Source organism: Olea europaea, unplaced genomic scaffold (genome assembly GCF_002742605.1).
Source record: "Olea europaea var. sylvestris unplaced genomic scaffold, O_europaea_v1 scaffold703, whole genome shotgun sequence".
Lineage (NCBI taxonomy): Eukaryota > Viridiplantae > Streptophyta > Magnoliopsida > Lamiales > Oleaceae > Olea > Olea europaea.
Window position 1 is genome coordinate 187,868 of NW_019265425.1, and position 17,338 is coordinate 205,205.

Below are 17,338 nucleotides of genomic sequence, written 5' to 3' on the forward strand. Positions count from 1 at the left end.
CCCCCCCAATATATTAGGCATATAACATAGAAAATAAAAACTTTCCATGCTAATAAATTTTCGATTTCCACATTATTTCGTGCGGGTAGTCGCTAACAATTAAAAAGAAAATCAGATGATTGTGTAAGGAACAAACCTCTTGAGATAAAGTCCCAAAAAGGGGTGTTTTATTGGCGATGACTTTACAATTGGGATTAAATAGAATGCCTCCAAGGGGCGCAGGTACACGAATACTGAAAAGAAATGTTTAAATTTAAACTAAGAAATTGAAATTACATATTCTCTATTCGAGAGTGTTTGATTCGGGGTCTTTGCTCTATGTTTTCTCTTCCTTTTATATTCCCTTGATGATTTCTTCGTGATCAACCGCTTAGAAATTGCTTGATTGCTTTATAATTACCCACTTTCTTTATGGTGGCTAACTTGTCGTGGAACTGCCGTCTCTAACTGCTGCCACTACTCTTTGTTGTTCAACCGTCTTCAACTGAACTCCTTGAATTGTGGAACGTGATAAGGTTACTCAATAACTGCACTTCTGGATAACCATAACATCTTATGTTTGCTAATATCCTGGGCGATTCGAAGGTTTGGGCGAGAATAGGGTCGTAGCTCTGGGCGACTGTAAGGCACTTCATTCGCTCAAATCTTGAGCGTCTTGCAAACTTGGGCGATGATATTACCGTGTTCGTGGGCTTCCACTGTATTCATTAATAACCCTATCTGGGCCTTTATCCTAAATTGCCCAGTTGGACTTCATTTTTTGGACTATTTGATTTGGGAATTTCCCAATTGGGCTTCATTCCTTGAGCTATTAGATTTGAGCTGCACTTTTAATGTGTCAATAATTACCCCCCAATATGGCAGAATTAATACCAATTATTAATCTTTGTCATATTTACTTTGTGTTTCCTAGCAATATTTGAAATTTCCAAGAATTTCAATCATTATTTCCTTCCATAGCCTGAAAAAGTGCGACGCTACAAATCCTTATAAACCCCAAAGATACGCCATTTCGTTGTACCACTAAATCACGCCTCATTATTTTGCGCTTCTTTCTCGCCATACCATTGTTCATCTTCTTACTTCTCTGCTACGTTTCTCAAACAAACTTTAACAAAACTGTATTTCGTCCACAATGGCTGCTCCACAAACCAAATCTGACGACTCTTTTAGCTTCGAAGATTTCCAGAAAATTCTCACTCGGCCATATGTAAATCCGAACTTTCTTAAACCAGCCAATACCGAACTTAATGAGTTCTATCTGGGTCCTTCATTCAACAACACCGAAGCCGTCGAACAAGTGGCAGTGGGCCAGCTGTTCCCTTGTACTCAAGGCCTTCCATTCCTGAACTCTTTGCCGTTAAGGCCGATTTGCGAAAAATGTATTTGCACTTGGCCTAAATCTGATATTGTTTTCCGTAGATGGCATGCTTACCTTGTGGGCCATAGTCCTACCAAGGCAATTTTTTATCTCGCTAGGATTTCTGATTTATTAGAAATCTCTCTTCAACCCCCAATTTTTGACTCAGCACTTTTTCCTATTGCTTTAAGTTTTTGGTTTTCTGAATATAATACTTTTGTTTTCCATCTTGGTCCCATGTCTATTACTTTAAGGGATGTTGGAGCCCTGATAAATCTTCCACCTTTGGGCGACACCATTTTCCCTGATATTTTGATTTTCGGTGTTGCCCCAAAATTTGACAAAAAATTCATCGAGTCCTATTCAAGCCTGCAAGGCTGTTATAATCATTCAAACACTGAGCCTTCCCACGCTGAGCGTGTGGCTTTTCTTCAGGTTTGGCTTTGTAAATATATTCTGTGTGTGCCCAGTATAAAGCCTTTTATGAGCTATTTACCCATAGCGCACGAATTGACGCGTGATAGGCCTTTGAATTTGTGTTCCTTCTTTTTGGCTGCCCTCTATAGAGGCATGGCTTCTCTTCAATTTCAATTGAAGAATGATGCATCTCCCACTAGCAGTGGGCCTCTTTGGTTCACTCAACTGTGATTGAGAGCCTATTTTCCATCACTTGGTGCTCTATCCATGTCCCTTCATTCTGCTAGCTGCTATGGGCTAGCCATTGACCCATTGAGCCCTGTAAATTTGTCCAAAAAGGACATTTTTTCATTCTTTTATACTTTAAATTTAATTCCTTCCTTCTTTCCCTTTCCTGCTCATTTAACTTCAGATTATGTGCAACCTCCATCCACCCTGGACAGTGCGAGCGCTTCTCTGCTCGTTTGGGTTTAGTTTTTGACTGGGAGGGAGTTGTTCCATGATATTTTAACTGGAACCAATGCCAAAGCTGGGGTTGAAATATATGCTCCCCAATTTTTTGCTCGCCAATTTGGTTTTGGCCAAACTTGGCCTGTTCCCCCTTGTTATTCAAAAAATTTGATAGACCGCTTTCACACAATTAGTAAGGCAGAGGCACAAGCTATAGATACTCGCAATATTCTTTTGACGAGTAACTTTTCATTAGCCCCCTTCAATTCTAGCCGTGCCATTCACCTCCTTTTTGAACAACTTTGGCCATCAGTGAAGCGCAGATTGTTTGCCACTCATACCAATCGTGCTTTCCATTCACTGGATCAACCAAACATTCCTTCCACTTCTCCTATTTTGGTCACCCCTGTGTTAATTAGAAATCCTTCCTCCCCTTCTCGTGCTAAACAATTTGTTCGTCCCTCTACTTCTCTACCTGCCAAACCTACTACAGCTAAGAGTGCCTCAAGCCGCAAACGGCCAGCTTCAGCATCTCCCATTTTGGAGGATAATGATGATGACACTCCTCTCATCGTCAGGAGAAAGGTAATTCAATTCTATTTACTCACAAGCATACCTTTCTATGTGCTAATGGTCTTCTTGAATTTCTCAGAAAAGTTCAGCCTCTCCTTTGAAGGCTTTGGTGTTGGCAGCTCCTGCTCCATCATCCTTTGCTGGAGCTGCTTCGTCTAAACCAGGTGATGAAGGGATTACGCTTAAAGAGAAATCTTCAGTCTCGAAACCTTCATCACAACCAATGGACGAGCCACCTTCTTCCCAGGGCGCTGACCCCCTAAACGTCGAACCAGAAGGTAATACATTTTTTGATGTTTTACCTTTGCTTGTGCTATTGATTTCTGATTTGTTACTTCTTTAATCATGCAAAGGCTCCTATGGGTCTACCTGTTGTGGCAAAGTCTTCTCGCCTAGACAAGGGGAAGTCTCCACAGGTGGTGGGGCCACAGGTGGTGGAGCCAACTGGTGATGTGCCACCTTCCAAGATTGTTGATAAGGTAACCTTTTGCTTCGCTTTTATTTTCACTTTGTTTATTGTAGTGAAAACCTTCAATGTTGGCATTTTTCTTTGCAGGATGCTGATGAGATTGTGCGTTCCATTCAGGACTTGTTCACTTCCTGGGGGCAAGTCAAGACATCTCGCCCTACTTCAACTAGTCGTCCTTTTGCATCTTCAGAGAAAGATATGAAGTTCTTCAAGCAGTTGATATTTGAGTATGTATCTTTTATGGATATGGACATCGGTCAGGCTAGTGCTACCAAACATAAGGATAAGCTTGAGCATTTGAGTGCAAAGTTGGCGCAAGCACTGACACTTCCGTTGCTCAATATTTCTGCTGATTTTAAAGCGACGTTGAAAGTTGTCCACTCTGACATCCTCTCTTTGCTGGCCAAAAATGTTGAACCGAAGGCCAAGAGTACTCAATATCTTCGCGCTGCATCTAAAAGAGAGTCTTTTTTTCTGGAGATCAACAAAGCTGAGGACGAATTGAAAGAAATCTCTTTCGAAGTTATGATTGAAGACTCTCTGATGACCAGTTTGGCTATACAGATGAAGGAGCTTCAAGCAAGGATGGATGACTGTGAGAATGGCTGCTAAAAAGCGTAATGCTTCCTAAGGAATTGAGCGAACCAAGTCTTTGGTCGAGCAGTACAAGAAGCTGGAGGTTGATGATGATTTTGTAGCTGAATTGAATGTCACCTCTTCTCAGCAGAGCGAGGATTGGGGGAGACTTAGGAAAATAATTCATTCAGTCTGGGGTGAATTATAATTAAAACATCTAATGCCTTAACTTTTCTTTTTGTAACTTCGTATTAACTTTCCTTTTGTAACCTCGTACTGACTGCCATTGCCAATTTTGAATGTAACAACAGCCATTGTCATTAATGAACAACTAATTTGTCTTCTTGTGTATTTATTGACGTTTGCCCTTAATCGTCAACCCCAAGCATTTAACTGCTTTATGATAAGATTCATGTACAGTCTCTTTTGGTATCTCTGTCTCTTTTCCCAAAACTTTGGGTCACTTGACTCTAATTACTAGGCACGAATGTGACTGTTCATATTCTGTCTCTTCATCTTCACGCCCCTATAAATGCACGTATATTTCGCACTTTTCATTTTCATTTCCATTATTTTCTTCAAAAACTAGTTTGCTACCATCGTTTGGCATCTCAACGATCGATCCAAAATTTTCGACTTCCATAGAAATAGATCATTTGATCCGCCCATTTTGCCACCTGTTTTGATGTCACCTTTGGTATGGGAGATATAGGAAATATTCTTTGGCCAGCGAAGTTCTTCCCATCGTCTCCATGTTCTTTACAATGATTTCAATGATGAAAGGCAATTTTTGAGGATGCCTGTCAAGCCACCTTGCTTGCTGAGAGTGTTTCTCAGTCTCCTTGACCATTATTGCAGCGATGCATTTAGGTAGTCGATGTGAGGGTGCTTCTTGGCCTCTCTGCTTGCCTTTGCAGCAGTACGATCAGGATGACAATCAAGGCCAGTTCACCCTCTTACTTGGCGATCGACCGAGAGATTAGTTTGCTCTCAATTGTTGTTTATAGAGTATTTAGTATTTTGTATTTCGCAATTTGTAATGAATGTTTGATAATAAAGGAATTTATTTGAACGTATTTCGTTCTGACCTTTTTTATATACGATCGTTCAACGCGATTTGATCACGCTTTTATTTGTTCACTTTTCCATAAGGAAGGAACATATTTTTTTAAATATTTGCCATTAATGAACCTCATGTGCTTGGTGCCATCTAAATCTTCCAAATGATAGGTTCCATTAGGCAACATACTATTTACTTTATATGGCCCTTCCCAATTGGGGCGACCACTTGCCACATTTTGGATCTTTGCTATCCAAAGGGAGTATTATTTTCCAAATCAATTCGCCCAGGTTAAATGACTTGGCTATAACTTTTTTATTATAAAATTTAGCCATCCTTTGTTTTTGAACTTGCAATCTATCTAGGACGTCTAATTTTAATTCGTCCAACTTCAATAAGTTTTGAACTAGTGATTCGGTATACTCATCATCACTTAGCTTATGTTGCAAACACACTGTGATCGATTGCACGTTAATTTTCATAGGCAAAACGACCTCCTGTCCATAAGTAAGTTGGAAAGGAGTAATTTTGGTACTTGACCGAGGCGATGTCCTATAAGCCCATAAGGCCTTGTTTAGACATTCGTGCCAATTTCTGACATTTTCATCTATCATTTTTCTTATGATATTTTTTAGAATCTTATTAGAAGATTCTGCTTGTCCATTGGATTGAGCGTAATATGGTGTGGAGTTTACTAATTTAACTCCAAACTCGCTAAACTCGCTCAAGAATTTATTCACTTGATCTCCATTTAAAGAAGTTCCGTGATCTACCATCAAAGTTTGTGGAATCCCAAATCTGTAAATAATATGATCACGGATAAATTCTATGACACTTTTTTGGGTGATTTCTTTTAAAGGCATCGCTTCTACCCATTTAGTGAAAAAATCAGTTGCAACTGTAACAAAGGTATGTTGCTTGGATGATGGGAGATAAATCTTCCCTATCGGTCTATCGCCCAACCCTTAAACGACCAAGGTTTGATAATAGGTGCCATCTCTCGTGCGACGCCCTTTGTATTGGAGCATGCTTTGGGCATGCTAGACAACTCTTTGCATACTGAACGCATGATTCTCCCATCTTGGGCCAAAAATATCCATTCCTAATAATTAACCATCTCATCCTTTGGCCAGCTTGATGAGCTCCACATATCTCTTCGTGCACCTCAGTCATGATTATTTTGACTTCTTGCAAACTTACACATTTTAGCAATATACCATCAGAGCGTTTCTTAAACAACTCATCATCTATCAGTGTATAGTTTAGCAAACGCAACTTCATTTTTCTATTATCTCCTTTATTTAGTTCTTTAAGGAACTTTTTAATCTCTGCCCTCCAATCTATTGTATCTCCATCTTGTATGCAATGAATTTCAATCATTCTCGCCCTTCTTTGGACTACGGGCAATATTACTCCATATTCATAAGTAACTTTTCAATTTAAAGCCTTTGAATACCCTGAAGCCATCTGGGCCAACTCATTTGCTACGTCATCATATATCCTATTAACACATTGAAGCTCTACTTGGTCAAATTCTTCCAACAACTCTTGGGCGATTTCATATTGACTTATAATGGAATCACTTTGGCACTTAAAATCACCAATCAATTGGTGAATTACCAATTGAGAATCGCCTCTAACGATCACATTCTTTACTTCCATATCTATCATTAATTCTAGGCCCACAATTAAGGCTTCATATTCGGCTTGATTGTTGGTGCACATCCTATCCAAAGTGAATGCGAACTTGTAACAAATCCCTAAAAGATTTATCAATGCTACTCCTACTCCTGCACCTTTAGAGGTTTTTGACCCTTCGAAATACAAAACCCAAGGTTTTAATTTAAATGAATTGATTTCTAATTCAATTTCTTCAGGCATGTTAAGGCATGGATGATCGGCCAGAAAGTTTGCCAAAACCTGATTTTTTATTGCCTTTTGGGATATGTATTGTATTTCGAATTCTGATAATGCTAACGTCCAAAGGCCTATCCTTTGGTGTAAAATAGGGCGAGAGAACATATACTTAACCAAATTTACTCTAGAAATCAAATAAACGGTTACCGGCCGTAAATAAGCCCTTAATTTCGTATACGTGAAATACAATGCAAGACATAATTTTTCAATGGCAGAGTAATTACATTCACATTTTGTTAACCGTCTACTCAAGTAGTAAAGCCCTTTCTTCACCAAATTGGTCTTCTTGCGCGACCATTCCAGCTATTGATTTTTGTTCAGCCGATACATACACTTTCATTGGCCGTCCTTGGATTGGTGACACTAACATTGGCAAATTTGATAAATATGTCTTTAGGCTTTCAAAAGCCTTTTGATGCTCTTCTTTCCAGATGAATTCGTCCTGATTTTTTAACTTTAAAAGCGACGAAAAAGCTTTAGTTCGCCCTGCACAGTTAGAAATAAAGTGTCTTAAAAAATTTATTTGGCCTAGAAACCTTTGCAATTCTTTTTTATTGCTAGGTGATTTGGCCTCTAAAATAGCCTTCGCTTTATTTTTATCAAGTTCAATCCCTCTTTTGTGTACTAAGAAACCAAGGAAGTTTCCTGCGTTAACGCCAAATGCACATTTCAAGGGATTTAATTTTAGTTTATATTACCTTATTCGCTCAAATGAATATCTCAATTGTTCAAAATGGTCCTTCTCTTTAATGGATTTAACCACTATATCATCTACATACACCTCAACAAACTTGCTTATCGTATCATGAAAAATCAAGTTCATTGCCCTTTGATAAGTTGCTCCTGCATTTTTTAAGCCGAAGGGCATAACTACCCATTCAAAACATCCTAGAGATCCAGGGCACCTAAAGGCAGTTTTGTGTATATCTTCCTCAACTATATAAATTTGATTGTATCCTGAATAGCCATCCATGAAGGAATATATTACGTGTTCGACAGTCGAGTCTACTAAAGAATCTACCGTAGGCATTGGATATTCATCTTTGGGTGTGACTATGTTTAAATTCCTAAAGTCTATGCACACCCTTAATTTACTATTCTTTTTTAGCACTGGCACGATATTGGACAACCATTCGATATGTCCGGCTGTTCTAATAAAGCCTGCTTTTAATAATCGCTTTATTTCTTTCTTAATTTCAGGGAGTTTATTAGGAGCAAAACGTCTAGAAGGTTGCTTATGAGGCTTAAAATTTAGCTGGTTGGCAATCAATGTTCTACCAAATCCCTATCTAAACCAGGCATATGTTCATATTCCCAAGCAAAACAATCCTTATATTCCTTTAATAAAGCGATTAATTTATCACTAATCTCTTGATCGAGTATCTGGCTGACGAAGGTTGGGCGATCTTCCCCTTTATTGCCAATATTCACTTTAATCAGAGGGTCTTGTGCTTGAGCGTATCCAGGCTTGGTGATCCCCATTACTTCATCGTCCAATTCCCTTATAGGCACTTCTTTTTCTAGACAATCCACCTTGTTGACTTCTCGGCCAATGTTTTGTTCCAACTCGAACACTGTCAATTTATCTCTCAATGCTTCCAAGGTTGCTTCTTCTTTCGTCTTGTCCTTACATTCTTTATTGAAAGTCATTAATTTGACTTTGAAGGCCTGAACATCGGCCATTTGCCTTTGTTGTTTACAACTCATTTAAAACTTCTTGATTACTCTTTTGCCAATTATTGGCTCTTTCTAGGGCCACTATGTTTGGCCTCATCTGACTGAACATTTCAGTGAGTGCATCCACCGAAAACGGCTCTTTACTCTGCGTGACAATTTGAATTTCTTCTCCATCTTGGACTACTCTGACAGGTCCATGATTTCCTTCGTACATGAACCTTTCTACTGAGTTTGCTTTTGCGACAAAAGGTCTATGATCGGCCTGCACCACTTCTGATTCGCCGTGATTCGCCTTTGTCATTCCAAAAAACCAGGCATTGATGGAGCGATGAGAGTATACAGTGACTTTCGTGTATCCAATCCCTTTCTAATAACACATTGTAACTAGTAGGACCATCTATTACAAAGAAGACTGTGGTCCTAGTAGTTGTCCCTATAGTTATGTCCAATGGCATAACCCCTTTAGCTGAAATTGCTCCTCCATTGAAACTCGTAAGGACGACTTCTGTTGGGATCATATCACCTTCTGTCTTTGCAAATTTCCTCATCATCCTAGATGGAATGGTGTTTATAGCTGCTCCATTATCGACAAACACTTTTGCCACAAATATGCCGTTAACTAGAGTTTTAACATACAATGGCCTCAAGTGTTTAGTTAACTTCATGGCTGGTTGCTTAAAAATAACCTTTTTGGCAGCATCTATTTTCACTTCCTTCTTGTCCTCTGTCGAGTTATCCTTTTGTGATAAATCAACGTGCAGCATGTCGCACTGAGCTTCCGTTTCCTGAATTTCTTTTTTACTGTTTTCTAATGCTTATTCTTCAGTTACCCAACCTGTGGGAGGAGGCATTATTCTTGGAGGTGATCCATATTTTTGGGAGCGAGGAACTCTCTTTTTCCTTTTGGGCGTCCCATACTGCACGTAATAATCAAAAGAACGCCCAGACGGTTTCCCCAACAAATCCACTTCACGAACCCCCTCTCGATGTAGTTGCTTCAACAGAGTATTGTACGATTCTCCTTTTTTTCTTCTTTCCGCTTCCAAATCAATTTCCTCTTCGATATCCGTCATACCATCATCTCCTTCATTATCGTAGGCCCCTCTCGAAGTTTGACCTTCTTCATATTCTAGCACGCATGCTTCTTCTTCGTATCGTTCCTCTCTTTTTTCTCTTTATTCTTGAACTCATTGGCTAGCAAATAGTTATTAGCCATGACAGGAGGTAACGTACCAAACTGAATAGCAAGGGATTGATCTGGATCTTCTCCATCTTTTCTATCTCGCTCAAACTTCGACCTCCCGGAAGAAGTCTCTAGCAATTCTTTCATTGATTCACTTGTACCAGTCTCTTCACTGTCTTTGAAAACATTTTGATTAGCTACCTCGAGTAGTCTAGGCGCTTTAGGACGTGGCATTCCCTGTTGTTGCCTCATCATCCATCCATAGTTCCGTTGAAAACGCCTTTGTTGGGTTCTAGTCATCTCGTTGAAGGGTATCGCCCTTCCTGCATTATACTAGAACGAATGCCATACATTTGGTTGACAAGGTTGCGGTCTGAATGTTCTTCCATTATTTACTGGCCTGAACTGCCTCTCAAAAGGCAGTCCCTTATAGAATGATGTACCTCGTCCTCTACCAGACTGAGCGTTTGGGAAAAAACTAGGGCGATGGTGATGCTGCCATATCCGTGGTTTTTCTGTGTTCCCACTCACTTCTCTTTTACATCTTGCACATAGGACATCTTCATCCTTTTCAGGCTCTTTTCCTTTGATACGTTCAAAGACACTGGATGTGGTCGAGGTCCTCTTCCCCGTCATCTATAACTAACTTGAATTTTAGCAACTTATTTTTGAAACCAGTCGTCACCATGTTCGCCCCAAATGGCTGTGGAAAAGGGTTTTCATCCACTGCCTGAATATTTATTCCATCATTAACACGTGGAGCATTCTGTCCATTATTTAGGACATTGTCTCTTACGTTTAGGTTACCCCCCAAGTTAGATGTACCATTGCCACTATTCTGATTTGACATTACACCATCCCTTTGGTTTGAAGTAGAGGGACGAAAAGGTAATTCTATCCCTTGATTTGGACTTAGGACTGGGGGATTATATCCACAATTGTCCTAACTTGAAAATGATTTGCAAGAGGCACAATTGGCTGACAAATTTGGCCTACTAACTTATTTATTATTTCATTCAGAGTGTTCAGTTGTTTGGCCATGTTGTCATAATGTGCATTCCCATTCTGGGTAAATCTTTCCATATTATGAATATTTCGCAGATTTACCTATTCAACGACATCCTGTGTCAGTTCTCCAAGTAATGCACGCATGGTTCGAGGACTCAACTCTGTCATTGGTTCGTAATGACTGTGACTGCTCGGACTCTGTCCCTTTGTTCATGGAGAGCTATGCTACTCCTCCTATCGCTCGATCACAGACTGGACTCCTCCCTGACTTGCTGTTTTCTTATTAGATTTGTGAGGTATATTGTTTCACCTTTTGTATTTTCAACACCAAACACTAAGTTCCCACTGGGCATGCCAAATTATTTCGCGCGGGTAGTCGCTAATAATTAAAAAGAAAATCAGACGATTGTGTAAGGAACAAACCTCTTGAGACAAAGTCCCAAAAAGGGGTGTTTTATTGGCGATGACTTTACAATCGGGACTAAACAGAATGCCTTCAAGGGGCGCAAGCACACGAGTACTGAAAAGAAATGTTTAAGCTTAAACTAAGAAATTGAAATTACATATTCTCTGTTCAAGAGTGTTTGATTCGGGGTCTTTGCTCTATGTTTTCTCTTCCTTTTATATTCCCTTGATAATTTCTTCGTGATCAACCGTTTAGAAACTGCTTGATTGCTTTATAACTACCCACTTTCTTTATGGTGGTTAACTTGTCGTGGAACTGTCGTTTCTAACTGCTGCCACTACTTTTTGTCGTTCAACCGTCTTCAACTGAACTCCTTAAATCGTGGAACGTGATAAGGTTACTCAATAATTGCACTTCTAGATAACCATAACATCTTATGTTTGCTAATATCCTGGGCGATTCAAAGGTTTGGGCGAGAATAGGGTCGTGCTCTAGGAGATTGTAAGGCACTTCATTCGCTCAAATCTTGGGCGTCTTGTAAGCTTGGGCGATGAGGTTACCGTGTTCGTGGGCTTCCACTGCATTCATTAATAACCCTATCTGAGTTTTTATCCTGAATTGCCCAGTTGGACTTCATTCTTTGGGCTATTTGATTTGGAAATTCCCCAATTGGGCTTCATTCCTTGGGCTATTCGATTTGGGCTGCACTTTTAGTGTGTCAACACACATTAACACCCAACTAAAGATTATTAAATTCGATGAAATCAATGCCATGTTTCTAAAATGTTTGATCATAAAATAGTGAATTCTAAATCCTATATTTCCATGCACCAAATATGTCATAAATCTTGAGTTTAATTTCCATTTCATAATGTATACAAAGTTTATGACAACTTAATTAAGTGTATTATCTTAGAATTTGTTTGGTACATATTTTAAATCAATTAAAATTAATTTTTTGATCGTTATTTAACTATCATAGCATCATTTTTGAGTTCTTCTCTCATAGGTGAGCTTCACTTTATCTCTAACGGTCAAAAAATCAATTATCAAAATCCTTATGAAACAAGCACTTATTAGTATCATAATATGTTTCTTTTTTTTTTTTTAACTAAAAAGGTAAACATAGGAAACATCAACCTCATCTTATCTCCAGAAGTTAAAAATAAAAAAAGAACATGAATATTTTCAAATAAAAAGCATTATGTACACCTACATGATAATAATAATAATGTTTTAAAAATAACATAGGATTCTTTATTGAAATATTACATTTCAAGTTCACAATTTGAAAAAATGTCATCGAACCATTTATGTTACAAAAGGTTTTTGAAATTATCTTCGACGTACATTTTTCATGATTTAAATTTCAACATCATCTCATCGTTCTTGTCTGTCTAAATCTTTGAATTTATTTTCGTAAATGTGGGGGTGATTGCATGCATGGCAGGACAATTCCACAAAAAGCAATAGAGATTGACCCCTCATAAATTCTTTACATGAAAAATGTTATCACTATCAACCAGGAGGATCGTCAAGAAAGGAAAACCGCACATAATTGCACAATTACCTACTCCCCTTTTGGTTTCTCCTTTAAAAATGGTTTATATCCCAAAATAAGAAAAATTTGACGGGGATTAACTAAGATTTTTTTTTCTTTTTTAATTCCTATATCCCAAAATAAAAAATAATTGGTTTGGTTTAACTAAGGTAAATGTATGTCTATAAAAAGTGTTTATATCTCAAAATAAGAAATGATTGTTTATATTTTCATAAAATAAATAAAAAAAATTATTTATTATAATTTTGTCTTGAATATATCCGTTTACGTATGAGTAAGGTTTATGAAAACACGAGAGAAAGAAATTCGTTGAGTAAATTTAAAGTGGAACTCATGAAATTTTTAAAGTACTAAATACGTGTTGAATTATCCGTCCTATATAATTATTGAGCAGAACATATGTCACAGGAAATGTCGGACACTTATTTATGGACAGATAGAGTCAATTTTTAAATGAGCCTCAAGACTATTCACTTTCCATCAAAGTGTGTAGTTAAGAAACAGTTACTTCTCAATGGACCAATTAAATTTTAAAATTATAAAATCACTTTAATTAGTTCCTAAATAATATTAAATGGCCACAATTATTTCCTTAACAGTTTATTTGGTCAACTAAATTCAATATCCATGTTAGTAAAATTGTCCAACTAGGATGGAACAATGTGAACAACATAAATCTTTCTTTTGCCCGTACAAGTCACGCAATAGTTTATGAACCAAAACTTGGATCAGTCTTATGTCCAGGAGTCTTTGTCCTCTTTAGAATGCCTTATTATAATATGTTAATTTAATTTGTCTGTAAACTAATAGTTTTCTTGTAAAACAAAATTGTTAAGAGTAATTAACTTGTGTATAAAGATTAAACCACAAAGATCTTGACAACCGTAGCTATATGTCCTTATAAAAATGGTTGTCCTTATATGATTCCCATTTGCCTGGGGTGTGCACATTATTGTTACCGAATCCAACTCAATCATTGATCCGAACCAATCATCTGAGGCAGCCGTAACGTTGTAGGCAGCTGCAGCTGTCTCTAAGCTACTTAGTTGCCTGTTGAAGGCGGCTAAAACACAGCTACGAGCTGCCTATCTGCCTGCACAGGCAGTTATGTAATTGAAGTTGGAGGAAATTTCATAAAATGTCCATTTTTACTTAGTCATAATCGAACAAGATCCGGAGACTGTCGATTGGCCTGCCATTGAGCGGTCACGACCGGAGCATCAAAGAAAAATTGAGCCGGATGAAAGGAAACTTTCACGTCCGATTTTGAAGGGGGGAGATCCTATAGGATCCTATCCCAATTTTTCTTTTGCTAGGCCCATAACTAAAAAACCCACTTTCTTACGATTAAGAGGTTTATTCGAATATGAAATTCAATCTTGGAAATACAGCATCCCGCTGTCTTTCTACGAGATCGCGGGTCTCTTTATTAGTTCCTACTTGTGGTGCACAATTTCCTGGAATGTAGGTAGTGGTTATGATCGATTCGATAGAAAGGAAGGGATAGTGTTCGTCTTCCTAGTCTTCGACACAAGAAAGGGGGTACAAAAATGTCCATCATTGTAAAAATGTATAATTTGGAAGAATTTAGACCAAAATATCCTTATTAACAATTTATAATTTCACACTAAGACAAAAAAATGGACATTTTTGTAAAATTGTTATTGGCCAATAAAATTTTGACACATAATATGTCATATTTATTTCAAAAACTATACAGGTCAAATCACAATAAATGTTATGTTTTTTATTGATTCAGAAATGTCAAGAACGACATTTTTAAATGTAGAGAAATGTCATGTTCAAAATGAAATGTCATTCTAAACAAATGAAACGATGTTCAAATGTCAAGAATGACATATGAAATGTCGAAAAATATTATTTTAATGTAGCTTCTCATGGAAGCCACTTCTCAAAATTTGTGACAAATTGATAAAAAAATCAAATGTCGAGAGTACCATTTCATAATGTAGCTTTTCATTAAGGGCATAATAAACAAGTTGACATTAAATTCAAATGAGTGGACACTTTTCAACTCATGCCCTTAAAATTGGACATTCTTAAAAATGTCCCTTGAAATTATGATCTTCAAGAAGCTATGTAGCCTCTAGCTGCCAAAAATATTTTTAAATTTTAAATTTATTTGTTAAAAAAAAATTTACACGAAATTTAAATTTATATGTGCAATTTTAATTTCGCGTACGTTGAGTCGTAATTTTTATTTAATATACAATTTATATAAATTGCACATATTTTAATTTGTTTAACATTTTTTTAGAATACAACGAATTAAAGAAAGAGCTTATTCAGCTAGGCTCGAGCCGAAAGTCCAAACCAAGCTTCAATTTTCCAACCTAGCTAGAGGCCAAAAAAAGTCCGAATCATATTTATCCATGCTGAGCCTAACCCCAACTTTCGAGTTCCGACTTGTGAGTCAGCTTAATTTGTTGACATTCCTAGTTGGCACTGTGTTCTGTAGACAAGTAGTCATTCAACATACCTTTTTCATGTTTTAAGTTTTAACGTCATGCGGGAGTATTATCGTACTGATGTAGACGTGGGGGTGATGTGATGCCGCATGCATGGCAAGACGATCTTCTATCCCAATACGTGTTCACCTTCCCAAACTTTTATTGACCACGATTCCCACTTCATTTCAAAATTGTGTATATATACGGCATTTAAATTCCAATTGTATTATAAAGTGTCTTAATTTTTTAGAATTTTTAGTTCAAAAAATGATATTATTGTATAATTTAAACGTTCTCATGTTAAATTTTGTATGGTAAATATAAATGTATGCATGTCATACTTCGTGATAGAAATGTTTAAAGTTTGTAATTAGATTGATATATGGCAATTTGAAGAATCAATATTTTACTGTGGTTTGGAAGATTTTATATAAAACAAAATTCGTAAGGATAAAAACAATGAAGAGAAACTTTAATGGACAACATAGCTGAAGGAGGAAACAATAATTTATTCAAAAATTAAAAGTAGATAATGCAAGCTATTGTATTATAATTAATTGAAAGCTTTTTCTTGCCCCATATTGTGGTACCTATTCATCATTTTAGGTATCTTACACCATCTTTGATAGCTTACATTGTCGTGAAAATTGTAGTAGCTTCCCAAAATTTTATACATGTTGGTAGCTTCCTAGTCATCCATCCACGTTTTTATGATGAAATAGATACTGACCAGTAATATGGTGAAAAGGATATGAAACAAACATTATAAGTGCAGTGATATTGAAACCAATTCACAAATTTCTTCCTATATACCCTTAGAATACCAACCTTAACAGTGCCATTAGAAGATTTAACTTCCTGTATTTTTGCACGCTCCTTTCTTCATTTCTTTCTTGTTCTCTTCACATTTCTTGTTCGTTCTCTTCTCATCTCTGAAAAATTAGTGTTAGGAGAATGGCTTCATTCGTCTCTGTTGTTGGTTTTGAAGGTTTTGAAAGGAGGCTCGAAATCTCATTTTTTGAGACGAGCATAGTTGTTGATCCTAAAGGGCAGGGTCCTCGTTCACTTTCGAAAGTACAGTTGGAAGAGATTCTTGAACCTGCCAAGTGCAAAATTGTTTCTTCACTTTCTAATGAATTTGTTGATTTATACCTCCTACGTGAATCAAGCCTCTTTGTTTACCCTCATAAAATAATCATCAAAACGTATGGGACAATGAAATTGCTACAATCTATTCCACCTCTAATGAAGTTGGCTGGCTCCCTCTCTCTTGTATTTAGAGCCGTGAGATATACTCGTGGAAGCTTCATTTTTCTTGGAGCTCACTCTTACCCCCACCGTAAATTCTCGGAAGAAGTTACTATCCTTGATAGCTATTTTTGAGAACTTGGTTCTGTTGGAAATTATGTTGGTGGAATGATATCGGATTTTCTCATACCGATTTATAATATTAGTTAATTACACAATAAACTAAATTATCATAAACCACAATATATTAATCTAATTTAGAACTAAATTATATTAAGTTATGTAAAACACCTTAATTTAATAAATCTAAACAGGAAAGTTGAAAATTAACAGAAATTTCGGAGAACAACAAAAATTAACGACATGCTTATAACTTCATGTAAACTTTTAACTCGAGGCCAGTGTGAACACAGTGTTCTTAAAACAGATTCTCCCTCTCACCGTACGTGCTTGAGTTTTAATCCGAGTGTATGTTTCCCAGGATACAACACTACTCTGGCGAACTGATCTAGTATCCGAACACTACCACCACAAGAACAAGACCTTACTGGACAAGAATGCAGAAAAGAAGAAACTGTGTATGCAGGAATTTATGTGATATTTTCGAGTGTGTTAGATTGCTGGAGAATGAGCCTTTTTATAGGCATACTGCCCATTAACATTGTGGCCATTGGGAGTCCATTGGAGTTACTGCCCATTAATACTGTGACCTTTGGGAGTCCATTGGAGTTTTTACAGTTTCAAAAACTCAAAAGTCATTGGAGAAAGCAAAAAAAAAAAATTGCAAAACGTGGGCTCTCCGAAGGGGCGAATTTTGCTTTGTTCGGTCCGACATTCGTGTGTGCAGGTCGCGCCCACACCCAAGTTCAAGGTCCGAAGGCTATTTCGGTCCGAGATTTGCACCCCCCTGTGTGCGCACGTGGAGAGAGCCTTTATGCTACACATGATTACACCATTCCAAA

General features: G+C 37.4%; 1 pseudogene; it reads left to right on the forward strand.

Annotated features, from left to right (window-relative positions):
- Positions 1-16,082: 16,082 nt before the first annotated feature.
- Positions 16,083-17,338, forward strand: part of LOC111390664 — a 75,470-nt pseudogene continuing 74,214 nt past the window's right edge.